Source organism: Lontra canadensis, unplaced genomic scaffold (genome assembly GCF_010015895.1).
Source record: "Lontra canadensis isolate GAN:19392208 unplaced genomic scaffold, GSC_riverotter_1.0 scaffold65, whole genome shotgun sequence".
Taxonomy (NCBI): Eukaryota; Metazoa; Chordata; class Mammalia; order Carnivora; family Mustelidae; genus Lontra; species Lontra canadensis.
The window spans coordinates 7833928-7846841 of NW_022631059.1; the positions used below are offsets into that span (position 1 = coordinate 7833928).

Here is a 12914-nt window from a genome sequence, read left to right on the forward strand (position 1 = left end):
ACTCTTTTCTTCGTGAGTTCCTGCAGTGTGGACACTAGGAAGTGAATTCTTCCACCAGAACGTTCGTGTTTCCGAGCACCGGCGGCTACCTCCCTCCAGACAGGGCCCTGAGCTGGGATGAATGCTCTGTGGTCCCCATTTTGAAATTCTTGAATAATTTTGTCTTTGAACTTGTATTGGGGAAGCAAGCCAGACCCGGCTCCCCGACGGTACCCCACACCAGCCAGGATGGGCAGCAACTGGCACCGGGGAAGCAAAATGGCCTGGATGTTTAGCGAGGCAATGCGGTGACTTCTTGTAAAACAAAACACGCCCTGACCAGAGGGCCCAGCGTTTGTGCTCCTCGGCGTTTGCCCAGAGGAGTTGAAAATATACATCCACGCGAACGCCTGCGCATCGATGTTTACAGCAGCTCTTTTCACAATGGCCAAAACTTGAGAATAACGGAGAGGTCCTTAGCAGGTGAATACTATTATTATTATGTTATTCAGCATAAGAAGATACAAACTATCAAGCCGTGAAAAGGCATGGAGGAAACTTAAACGTAGATTACTGACAGACGTCAGTCTGAAAAGGCTACATCTTGTATGAACCCAATATAAGACACTTAAACAGGAAAAAGGATGGGATGTTAAAAAAATTACTGGTTTCCCAGGGCTGGGGGAGAGGAGGAATGCCTAGGCAGAGCACAGAGGACCTTTCGGGTAGTGGTGTTACTCTGTGGGGTACAAGAGCCGCCCAGTGTCATTATACATTTGCCCGATCCCATAGAATGGATAACCCCAGAAGGAACTCTAGCATAACTACGGACTTGGTGTGATTATGATGTGTCCACGTAGGTTCATCAAGTTGTAAAAGATGTCCCACTCTGGTGGGGGCTGCGATCACGGCAGAGGCTGTGCGCTGGAGGGATATGAGTTCTCTGAAAAAAGGGAAAGTCTTTTTTAAAAAGCTGATGGTCGGGGCACCTGGGTGGCTCGGTGGGTTAAAGCCTCTGCCTTCAGCTTGGGACATGATCTTAGGGTCCTGGGATCGAGCCCTGCATCGGGCTCTCTGCTCAGCGGGGAGCCTGCTTCCCCCTCTCTCTGCCTGCCTCTTTGCCTACTTGTGATCTCTGTCTGCCAAATAAATAAATAAAATTAAAAAAAAGGAAAAAAGCTGATGGTCCCTGAGGCATATCTGTGAGCAGAGAAGTCATGCACGGTGCACATCCCCCCAGTCCATCGTGTCCCGCTCACACGTAGCCTCCGTGACGCCCCACAGGCAAAGAACCCCAGAGGGACCCAGGGTGGGTGGGTGACCAGCCAACCTCAGCATGAGTTCCAGGTAAGTGTGTTATACCTACAGCTGAATGTGTAGGGACGCTGACAGCCCTGAGAAGTCATGCTTTCTTCAAATCGGAAATTGTTTCAAGTGCTCAAAGAAGGCAACACATTCTTGAAAACATGAATAAACAAAGAACTCTGTCCTATCCTTTCTTCCTCTTGTCACCTCCCTAGAACAGCCAAGGGCTGAAAATGATGTCACGGAAAGGGAGAGATGGGGCGGTCCGCAGTTTTCCTTTTAACCCTTCCTTACTCACCAACTAACTGAAGGTGGAGAGTGTTGGTCGAGTGTGTGAGTATCTAAAAGTGAAGTTAACTCCACTATGTTTGTGTGACATTTACTCTAAGTAAGAATGAGATATAGACGCTCACACAAGCTACGAATACGTTGTGGGATTCTCGGGATTCTGCCCGTGAACGCATTGCACTTAAACCCACGTTGCACAGTATTCGGATGAATGGTAAAATTCACATGAATAATTTAACATTTTAATTCTTCCTTACTTAGAACAACTTTGAATAGCAAAGGAAATACCTAAGAAGCCGAGAGAAAGACTATGGAAAAAAGGAAAATGCTTTATATGTATATTTTAGGATTTTATTTATTTATCTGACAGAGAGAGGGAGAGAGAGCACAAGCAGGGGGAGCGGCAGGCAGAGGGAGAGGGAGAAGCAGACTCCCCGCTGAGCAAGGAGCCTGATTTGGGACTCGATCCCTGGACCCTGAGACTGTGACCTGAGCCAAAGGCAGATTCTCAACCGACTGAGCCACCCAGGTGCCCCTGAAAGTGCTTTATTCTTTAGCACCTCAAATAGTACTTTCCCTGCTTTGAGAACAAGGGGCTCTGCATTTTCCTTTCTCACTGGCTCCTGTAAATCCCAGAGCCAGCCCTGCCCCCACTGCTATGAAGTTAACATCGACCGGGGGCCACGATATGCCAGACATGCTGTTAAGAGTCCCACACAGATAATGACCCTTAATGGCCTGGGTCGTTCCTACCCCCAAAGAGTAAGACGTCGTCCACACAGCAGTTACTGTCACAACAACTGCAAGTGAGCCGGTCCAAACGAGAAGGACTTGTCGAGCACCCGCTCTGTGGCCGGAAGGCGCCCATCTCGTTTTGCCGAGCGCTAGGACCGGGGGTACAAAGATAAGCACAAAACAAACACAAGGTTGCTCACAGAGAGGGGGGCCAACAGAGACAGGGGGCAAAGTGACTGCTTGCCATCACACAGCCCGTTGATCAGAGTCACGATCTGAACCCAGGCCCGGAGCCCAAGCTCATGAGCCCCTGGGGCAGACTGCCTCTGTGATGATGCTGGCCTGGGTGCGTGCGTGGCAGATGCTTAATAATTGCATGTATTACATTCCAGATTTAAAGATCCAGAGCTGAGCTAGAACTGAGTTTACTGCCTTCGTTGTGGGGTGTCCGATTGTGAATTCACTATCTGTTTAAATAGTTTGCCTGTCCCTGAAATGTTGCTCTCTGAAAGGGGCTTTCTCTGGCTCTCCCTGTTTCTCTCTCTCTCTCTGCAGTCTTGGCTTTGTTTCATGATGAGGATCACACTCTGTAATTCTATGTTTGTTTGTAGGACTCTGTGTTCAATTGCAGTGAGTCTAGAGTGGGGCGGGGACACGGTTCCTCCCCAGTTTAAGCCCAGGGCTATATATAGCCTGATTCTCAGCAAGTAGTTGACCAAAATGGGCGCTTGGGTGAGCACATTAATGAATAAAGCCACAATAATTATTAGTTCGCATTTCTCCTGCGTGTTTTCCCAAGAACACTGAATACTTTTGCCATGTTTCTCTTTTTGCATTGGCTATTAGGAAGCTCAAAGCCACATCTGTGAAGCCATCACAGCAAGCCTGTAAATCCACCTGAATATTTATTTCTGATCCTGAATGCACACATTGATGTATTCACTCTTACTGTCCCTCTTCTTTTGTTATTTTTTTAATTTCCAATATGTCACTGCAATTTTTAAATTTTTCATATTTTTTAAAGATTTTATTTATTTGACAAAGAGAAAGATCACAAGTAGGCAGAGAGGCAGGCAGAGAGAGAGGAGGAAGCAGGCTCCCGGCTGAGCAGAGAGCCCGATGAGGGGCTCGATCCCACGACCCTGAGATCGTGACCTAGGCCGAAGGCAGTCGCTTAACCCACTGAGCCACTCGGATGCCCCTCTTTTGCTATTTTTAACTGATGCTCCCATCTTGTATTACATATGCCCTTGTGAGACACTTTAATAAATATCCCTGCTGAAATTCAGTAAATTCAGCAGGTTGTCTTGAATTTCTAGCCTGCAGAGAAAAAGAATGTCCTTTTCCATGCCGTCCTCGGTCTTCAGAACAATAAGCCACCCTTAGATTACCTGCTTTCCCGTGTCCAAAGCCCGCTGGGAGGGATGTTTCTGTGCCTGGGGCCGGCGTGGTGGGTGAGATGCTCGTTCCTTCAAACGAGGCGGGCGGTGGAGGTGATGTTCTAGAAGAAATGAAGGTGAAAGGCAGACAGAACTGCAAACCCTTACAGAACGTGTTTTCCCAGCTCTGGCCATGGCCCGTGGTTACTGGGGAAGGGAATCAGCAACCCAGGTCAACCCGAGCAGGTACGGGGGCGGGGGGTGGGGGAGCTGGCCAGGATGCTTGAAGTGCCCGGCAGGCCTTAGTGCGGGAGAAATCAGGTGCTGGGTTCTGATTGGAGAGGTGAGAAAAGCTCCTGCAGCCAGGAAGAGAACCTGCTTCTGTGGGCGGATCCCTGGGGAGGAGGGCCTCACCCAGACCAGTGTTTGCCCTGCTCTGTGTGTTCCGCCAGCAGGCTCCGGAGGAGGAAGCAAAGGGCAGGGAGCCGGGCTCAGCTGCCTGCCTAGCTCTGGGCGGCACCAGCTGGAGACAAGGCACCCTGAGCAGGAGCAGCTCCAGGGGACTCCAGGGGACTGCAGACACTCCCGCCAGGGGCTCGACAGGTAACAGCTTCCAGATTAGGCTTGTTTGTGGTCGGCAGCAAAATCTAGACGCCAGGCATCGAGGATTGAGTTCAACCCCAGCTCTGCCACTGATTGACCGTGTGGCCTTGGGTGTGTGTGAGCCTCAGTTTCACCATCTATGAAATGGATTCAGGGATAGCCGTACCAAATGTATTATAGAAAGATTGTATGACCATGTAGGTGGTGTCAGGTGTGAAGCAATAGAAAGAGCTCCAGTTTGCTTGGAACGATGGAGAGCCATTTCAAGTGTAAGACCTGGGGTAAGAAATCAGCAGACAAAGAGGTGTGTTATGGGATTTGGGGACCATTGTCAGGACAAGAGTCCCCCATAGGAAGCTGACTTTGAGTCTCTGCCAAGGGGCATGGTCTAAGGATGTGGAGGAGAAGGGAAGAAGGACTCCTTGTGTGAATCTGGTTATTTACATAAATTGTCTTATTTAACATTCAAAAGCTGTCCTTCGAGGTGGGTGCTGGGTTCAAATCCCAGCGGCAGGACTCCAGAAGTTGGCATTGCCCTCTGAAACTCCTTCCTGCCTTGAAGCGTCAAGGTGATGAGAGGGTGGGTGTCCTGGGGCCAGATGCCTCAGGCTGGCTGGGCGTTCTAGGGCGGGTTACTTCTCCTCCCTGGGCTTCCTTTCCTCTGGTGTTGAGATCCAAGCAGACACCTGTGCACTGATAAATGCTGGCTTTTGTTTCTATCGTCATCATCACCTCTGCCTGACAATTCGGGAGAGGAGGTAGGGCCAGTGGGGAGAACTTCTAGGTCTCCCAGGTCTCCCAGAATGGAGCTGAGATCCAACCCATTTGGGATTCAAGTGAAGGGAGTGAGGCACGCACGGGTGTGCAGAATTTAAGAGACACCAAGAAACTCAGTCATCCAGATAAATTTTATATATATATATATATATATGTATATATATATATATATATATATATATATATTTGGGGGGTGTAGGGGCAGAAAGAGAGGGAGAAAGAATCTTGAGCAGGAACCTGACACAGGGCTCGATCTCACAACCCTGAGATCATGACCTGAGCTGAAATCAATAATTGGATGCTTAACCAACTGAGCCACCCGGGTGCCCCAAGATAAATTATATTTTAAAGCAATATTTAAAAAATAAAATTAATGTCAAAACATCCACAAGGAACAAAATAACAGGTTAAGTAAAGACAGGTTCAGTAACAGCATTACTGGGTTTTTTTAAATGCTGTGTTAAAAATATAATCTTCGTCTTGATGGCTTGAGTTTTCCGGCTCCCCCTTAAATTTTGCACGAGGGGCGAGTGCCTGATGCACCCACCATCCACGGGGGGGGGCCTGCTGAGACACCGCTGGCTTCAGGCCTGGGGTTTATTTGTCCTGCTTTGCCCCCAAAGTAGCCAAGAGAGGAGTGTGCTAAAGTCGTTTTCTATTTAAGGGGGAGTAAGGGACACAAGGCCAAGTCCCCAGTCATGGAGAATTCTTTTTTTCGCAAGGTTTCTGAAACTCGGGAACAGTTGGTTGTCTTTTTACCAAGAAGTCCTGTGCTTCTGGAGAGCCAACGGCCCGTCGGGACCCATCCTGGCCGGTTTCCCAAGACAGCAGATGCTCACACTGAGGGACGGGTCTCCTCCATCCTGCTGGAGGGACACGTGCTGACGGTCGCACTGCTGGTAGCTCCTCTTACCGTTGCCCGGCACTGGGAATAGTTATGGACGTGACAGCCTGACGCACCGGAGCCAGGATCGACCCCTGCTCTGCCTCCTTCGGGCTTTCTGATCTGAGGCAGGGGAGGCAGAGAGGGTGGGAGTTACTCTTATTTATACATTTAATCACCAACGTCCATTAAAGAAAGCAGGACCAGCCTTGCACCTGTCCTCGCCGGGTGTGTACTCTGGAGGCGAGGGGAATGCCTCCCTGCGCCTCAGTTTCCTTATCTGTGTAGTGGCGGAACCGTGGGGTGCTCTAAGGAAAAACGGAGACAATGAAAGTAAAGTTCCTGGCCCCAGGGCCAGGACTAGGATGTAGCAAGCAAGGCACCGGAGGGCAAAATCCAGGGCTGGGGGAGGGGATGCTCATTTTCCCAAGTACAGATTCTGCACTTGGAAAGAGAGTGGCTGCTTGCATTCCGTACCTGGGGGCCTCTCTGGCCCTGCCTGGCTCAGAGGGAGCCTTCAGATAATGCTACCCGCTGCACGATTAGCTGGAAGATGCTTGGTGACACGAAGAGTAAGAGAGTAAGCTCTAAGCCTTCTAGGGACATCCACCATTTGTATGCACATAACTTGAGCATTCCCATAGCAAGATATCAACTACCGAGTGTTCCTGAAACACCCGGTGTGATTCTGATAAGGGGACCTCTTCTCCTGGGCCCACATGGTTCATTCTACGGCACAGGGCTAGGGGAGCACAGCGAAGGATGGATTTCAGTCCTCACGTGCCCCCTTGTGCAGGAGGCAACCTGTACCACCGTACGTTGAAGGCCCTCAGAGTGTCTACCGCTCCCAGCACTGTGCTGGGGAACACAAGGAGACGCAGGGTCATGGGACCTGGCAGAGCAGGTCTGGTCTCTTTACTCATTTGATCTTCCCTTTGGAGTCGGGGGGCAGAGAGCTTGCTCTGCTGGGTGCGCCAGATGACTCTGTTGGCACGGCCCTCAACTGGGTGGTAGGGAGGACCCACGGCTTGCCTACATTCCATGGCGTTGATCTAAGGTGTTTCTGCTTACTTGGTGACTAATCCTGTCACCACTGTTTGAGAACCTCCCCTTCCCACTGGACAGTCCTTTTGCTCCTTGCTGGAAGGCAGCTTTCAGAAATGCTTCCTCCTGGGCAGCTTGTCCCATGTTTAGGGTTGACTCTGTTCCCTGGAGGGGGCTTTATAGTTAACCTCTCACTGCAAGGAGGTGACCTAAACACCAACCACTTGTGTGAAAGAGGAGGGAGGAGTTCAAGGACCACTTCCGGGCTGACTAATTCTCCCAGGGAACACACCACAGAGCTAAAGGGATCATAACATTCGTAAGAGAAATAAATAGTATTAGGAAGGACTAACGTTTTCTCACCTGACTACTGCCAAGCGCTTGTGCTAAATCTTTGCCCAAAGATTGCCGATGACCCTTCGGTTGCGTGTCCCTCCTCAAGTGTGCACTGACTGTAGATCAGACCACACTCCTTGACTGGGTGTGATTTTCATTTCTTATTGCACAGACAGCTACGCAATATTTTATATTCTATAGTGTATCACATTACATAGAAACATTTAATAAAATAAGAGCATAACTTAAACGGCAGAGGACACAGTAGAAGGTAAGAAGGAAAAAGTTAAGAGTTTGAGCTGCAGAAGCAGGCTGCCAAGGGTTAAAGCCTGAGTTACCAGTTACCAGCAGATAACCTGTATTCATCAGCTCGTGCCATTTTAACAAAAACGCCGTAGGCTTGGTGACTTAAACAACAGATATGTATTTTCTGACAGCTCTGGCGGCTGGAAGTCCATGATGAAGGTCGTGGCAGACTCTGATCCTGGTGGGGCCTCTTTTCCTGCCCCTCTTGCTCTGCTGTCCTCTCGCTGCGGCCTCACATGGCGGAGAATGAGCAAGCTCTCTCGGTGTCCCCTCTTCCAAAGACGCTAATCCTCTGAGATCGGGGCCCCACCCCGCTAACCTCCTCTGACCTTACTGACTTCCTTAGGGACCCTGTCTCCGGACACAGCGGCAGTTAGGGCTTCACCATGTGAATTTGGAGGGAGACGCAGGTCAGTCCATAGCACAATCTTAGGCAAGGAGCGTCGGCTTCCTGTAGCAGGTTTGGCATCTGTAGGATGGGACAATATAAATGCGTGCCTCGTGGGGCTCTTGGCAGGACGTGATATACCCATATAAGACAGCACTCGGGGCAGGGTCCAGCATAGAGAGCGGGCGCTGTGGAGATACGAGCTATTATGATTCTGAAGGCATAGCACATTTGACGTGGCCCTTATTATAATGGCTAATGGTCAGTCCTTCGCTGCTGTATATGAACCGCAGGACTAAACGCGGTGAGGACGAACCTGCTGCCATCTTTCCTCCACCCCTCACCCCTCACCCCTACAGAATGGGGGCCGAAGCTATGCCCACAGCTGGTGTGAGTCAGGACAGAGGGCTACTCTGTTTCCCCACCAGGGACTAGACCCCCAGCAGCTCCTCAGAAACGTAGGTCACTAGGGACACTGGGCCATAAGTGCGAGGAGAAAACTACCAAGTCCAGCCCCTAGAGCCAGATCCCACTACTTCCACGCTGGTCGCATTTGGGGGCAGGTCATTCTCTGCTGGGGGCTGTCCTGTGCCCTGCGCGATGGTCAGCAGCGTCTCTGGTCTCTGCTCGCTGGGCGCCAGCAGCAGTCCCCCGGCCCTGAGTTGTGACCCTCAGAAATGTCTCCTAGAGGGCAATACGGTCCTCGCTTGGAAGAGTGGGGCTGGCTGGAGCCACGGTGCCCTGCACACCCATTCTCAGGGAAGGGCAGCTGGAGGCCTAGGTTCCCCGGCATTTGCAGGCTGACAGCACAAAGGACCCACAAAGATGGCCCTGGCAAGATTGGGGGGCATTTCAGATGCCTACGCTGATGATGATTATGGGGCCCGAAGGCAGAGGCCCTTCCTCCATCTGAGAATCCGTGTTCTGTGTGTCAGGTTAGGCAACATCTGGGGGAGACCCCTCGCCCAGGGGAAGCTTCCACACCCCAAAGTGTCCAAAACAGCGGCCCTGGCTGTCACAGAGATCACCTGGAGATCATGAAAACGTACTGGTGCCACGGGCTCCAGCCTGGAAAATCTGAGGGATTGGGTCCAGCTGGGGCCCGGGCACGGGGATTTAAGTCCCCCCCTGTGTCTCTTGCACCCACTGATTGTGGCCTCAAGGACATAGTGGAGGTGGAGAACTAAAAGGATTTTCTATCCCAACGACCCCTCGCAAAGACTGACCCCACGTTCTCAAAATGCTAAGGGCTCCAACATGAGTCCAATTTCAAAAACAAAATGCCCCACCATATGGCCTGGCTGCTGTTTAATGTCAGAATAGGTCATTAAAAACAAAACAACTCACACCATTGGTTCACTAAAGAAAAGGCATTACCTTCAAATGTGTTTTTGTTTTTTTCCCTTTTTGTTGTTTTTTTTGTTTTCCAACTAAAAACTGGTTCTTTCAAATGAATACAGCTTTCTTGATGGAAAAACTCCTGATCTGATTAATTTTTCACATTTGTTGGACACCGGAGAAAACCCCAGCCCAGAAAGGAGTTGTTGTCTGAACCATCTGAGCCTCAGTTTTGCTATCCATTAACTGGGGGTAAAGAGGCCTCACGTCCCAGAGTCCTTGAGCTGGGTTATAGGGAGCTCAGCTCATCCTACTTTCCCCGTGGTGGTGGGGGGGTGGGGGACGTGCTTTCCTGGTTTTAGCATGAAAGTCCTACGCCCCTGAACACCTTCTTTCCCAGGACATCCTGGACAGACGCTCACCATCGTGGTACTCTCTGTATGTGCCTGATTATGAGACTGCCTTGTGCCTTTACTAAAAATACAGATCCAGGGCTCCAACCCAACTTTTTGGTGAGAGAATGTTGAGAATCAGAGGTGGTGCCGCGTTCCTTAGCTGATTCCCACGATCAGAGAGCTTTGGGGGAAACTGCCTGCAAATACACTTGGATGTAATGGTGATAACTGTAATCACGGCTTCCCCGGGCGCAGTGCCCACTGTGAGCCACACTCTCTTCCCCACACCTCGCATAGAATAACTCATTCAATTCTTGCAACAACCTCTTAAGGTAGGTCCTAGTGCCATCCCCATTTTTAGAATTTTTGTTTAAAGATTTTATTTATTTGAGAGAGAGAGAGAGAGTGAACGTAAGTGGGGAGGAGGGGTAGAGGGAAAGGGAGAGGGAGAAGCAGACCCTCCACTTAGCAGGAAGCCCGATGCTGGGGGTCCATCCCAGAACCCTAAGATCATAACCTGAACTGAAGGCAGACGCTTGACTGACTGAGCCACCCAGGTACCCCTGTTACCCCCATTTTACAGAAGAGGAAGCTGAGGTCCTTCGAGGCTCAGTAACTTGCCCTGGCTCACTCCCATCCTTATCCTATGTGCCACGTGGCTCTTTACCTAGAGCGTTCAGCACTGGGCTGGCACAGGGCTGGCTCTCCCTACACATCAGATGTGATTATCATGATTGTTTTATCAGCTGTACTATCTTTTTTTTTTTTCAAGATTTATTGATTGATTGATTTGACAGAGAGAGAGAGAGAGACATTGAACAGAAGGAGCACAAGCAGGGAGCCTGATACGGGTCTTGATCCCAGGACCCCAGATCATGACCTGAGCTGAAGGCAGAGGCTTAACCCACTGAGCCACCCAGTGGCTGTACTATCTTTAGAGCAGGGGAGGACTTGCCATGCTCGAGCCAGCTTTTAACAGAAGACGTAATTGCTAAATGTGAAATTGTTCCCCTTGCCCTCCCCAAAAGTCTGACCTCGCCTTAGAGACTGACTGTATTCATTTCTGCTGATACTGACGACGGCCAATAGGTGGCAGGAACCTTTTGTGTTTGTCGCTGGAAATCCTCTTCTTCACAAAATCCGAAGGAAGAGCAGGAACAATTTCACAACACCTGTGTTGTGACTGTGGGTGGGAAGCAGTATTATCTGAACCCAGGTTCTCTCCCTGCAAAAGACGGAGAATGCAGTGTCCTTCCTTCCATCCGCTTGGCCCTGAATTTGCGAAGAGCCTACTTCAAATGCTACTTCAAATGCGCAATTATCAGGAAAAGGGAGCCCCAGCTCCTTGGGAGGAAACATTCTCCTGCCTGCTCACATCATGACCTCAGACATTTTTTGAAAGTAGCCCCCAGATTGGACTGAATCTGCATTGAATAAGAAGAACTTAAAAAATCTGCAGACCCCTTGGTGACTCATTCGTAATTTTGTTAAAAGCTGGGCTCAGGTGCTGACATAATCTGCGTGTCTATCCTTGTGCGTGGCTTTGGTCAAGGCATCTCACCCACTGACCTCAGTTTCCTTGTCCGTAAAATTGGAATAATGACACGACTGCCTTACCGATTTGCTGCAAGGAGTCAACAAGTTTATTATAAGTAAAGCCCTTTGAATAGCTGCTCAACACATGGTAATCACTCACCAATTTCGTTGTTGTTGTTCCTATTTTGTCATGCCTGTGGTTGTTAGAGGTGTCATCTTAATTTTTATACACAGCGGGTTCAAATCCGGGTCAGTCTAACTACCACCAACACTTTGTCTCTCAGCTCCCTGAACCCCTTTCTTTGCAAACTAGGTAGATATCACTCAGAGTGATCTCCAGCAGCGATTGATAAACATGCTGGAAAAGGCTAGATAGTCAATATCGTAGGCTTTATAGACCGTGTAATCTCTGCTGGAACTATGCAATTCTGCCTCTGTAGCGTGAAAGCAGCCCCCTGTTGACAAGATGCGAATGAGTGGGCGTGGCTGTCTCCGGATAGAATCCACGGATAGATATGGAAATTTGGAGTGCGTGTAAGCTTCCTGTGTCACAATCCGTGGTTCTTCCTCTGATTTTTTTCCAACCATTTATAAATGTACAGCCTGTTCTTAGCTCTCCCGCCACACTGAACTAGGCAGCGGGCTGGGTTTGGCCACCGCTGTTGCTCCCCCACCCCAGTCTTGAGGATTCGATGCGACGTGCAGGATGCCCCGTTTATAGATGGAAGTGGTGGTCTCTTGTAACTACGCATGGCATGGATTTTGTAAGTAGGAAGCCTTGCAAATTCACTAAAGTCCTGTATGTGTTAGCAGGTGCTCAGTTTTATTACCTGGTATGATGAGAAAACACATAACGTCCCCAGATCCCGTTATCGATCAAATTCCCCCAAGAGAGCATTTCGTGAGACCTATGACCCTTTTTTGGCCTCTGAAGTTTCCGATGACTCAGTGTGTCTATTACCAGGGCATGAAACCTCACACCCTGTGGGCCAGAACTCCATGGGAGTCCTTAGAGATGCACGGGTAGCTTTCAACCAGAAATCAAAAGTGCTGGCTTGTATTCTGAAAGCTCCCAGAGCTGATGAGCCCGCTGCTCCCCAAACATACATTATTTGCGTGTAAAAAGAAACTTTTAGGTCTCAAGGCAGCAGGTCTCGGGGATGTCTGAAAGAGCCCTACTTCTGAGACTAGGCATCCTCTGGGTCAAACCCTCACTCTGCATTTCCCGGATGTCTCTCCTGGGTGAGTTTTGGGAACCTAATTCCCTCCTCTCGAAGGGGAGGTAGTAATATGCAGAACATCCCAGGGGTCAGGAGCCCAAGCAGCCTGTTTGAATCTTGCCTCTGCCATCACTACGGGGATGACCTTTGGAAAGTGATTCGGCCTCAGCTTCCTCATATCTAGAACGAGGTGATGGCAACACCCGTTTCACAGGGGTGCTGTGGGGCTCAGTAAACCAACTCTGGGAGCGTGCTTGGGGACTCAGTGCTGGGACTGCTACATAATTGTTGACTTTTATCATTATTATTAAAACAAGGCTCTCGAGAGGCTCAGTAATGATGTGGGCACATGCCTGGGCGGGGGGGGGGGGGGGGGGGGGTAAGCTATCGATTATCCCCTCC

General features: G+C 49.9%; 1 protein-coding gene across 7 annotated transcripts in view; it reads left to right on the forward strand.

The window, feature by feature from the left end:
- The first annotated feature begins 4153 nt into the window (after positions 1-4153).
- Positions 4154-12914, forward strand: part of BCAS1 (brain enriched myelin associated protein 1) — a 90769-nt gene continuing 82008 nt past the window's right edge. For 2 of the 7 annotated variants that reach the window (XM_032878942.1, XM_032878947.1), the window contains exon 1: positions 4154-4289. The gene's annotated coding sequence lies outside the window, so the exon portion shown is untranslated. The remainder of the gene's footprint in view (positions 4290-12914) is intronic. The other 5 variants (XM_032878940.1, XM_032878941.1, XM_032878946.1 and 2 more) reach the window with 4 other exon arrangements.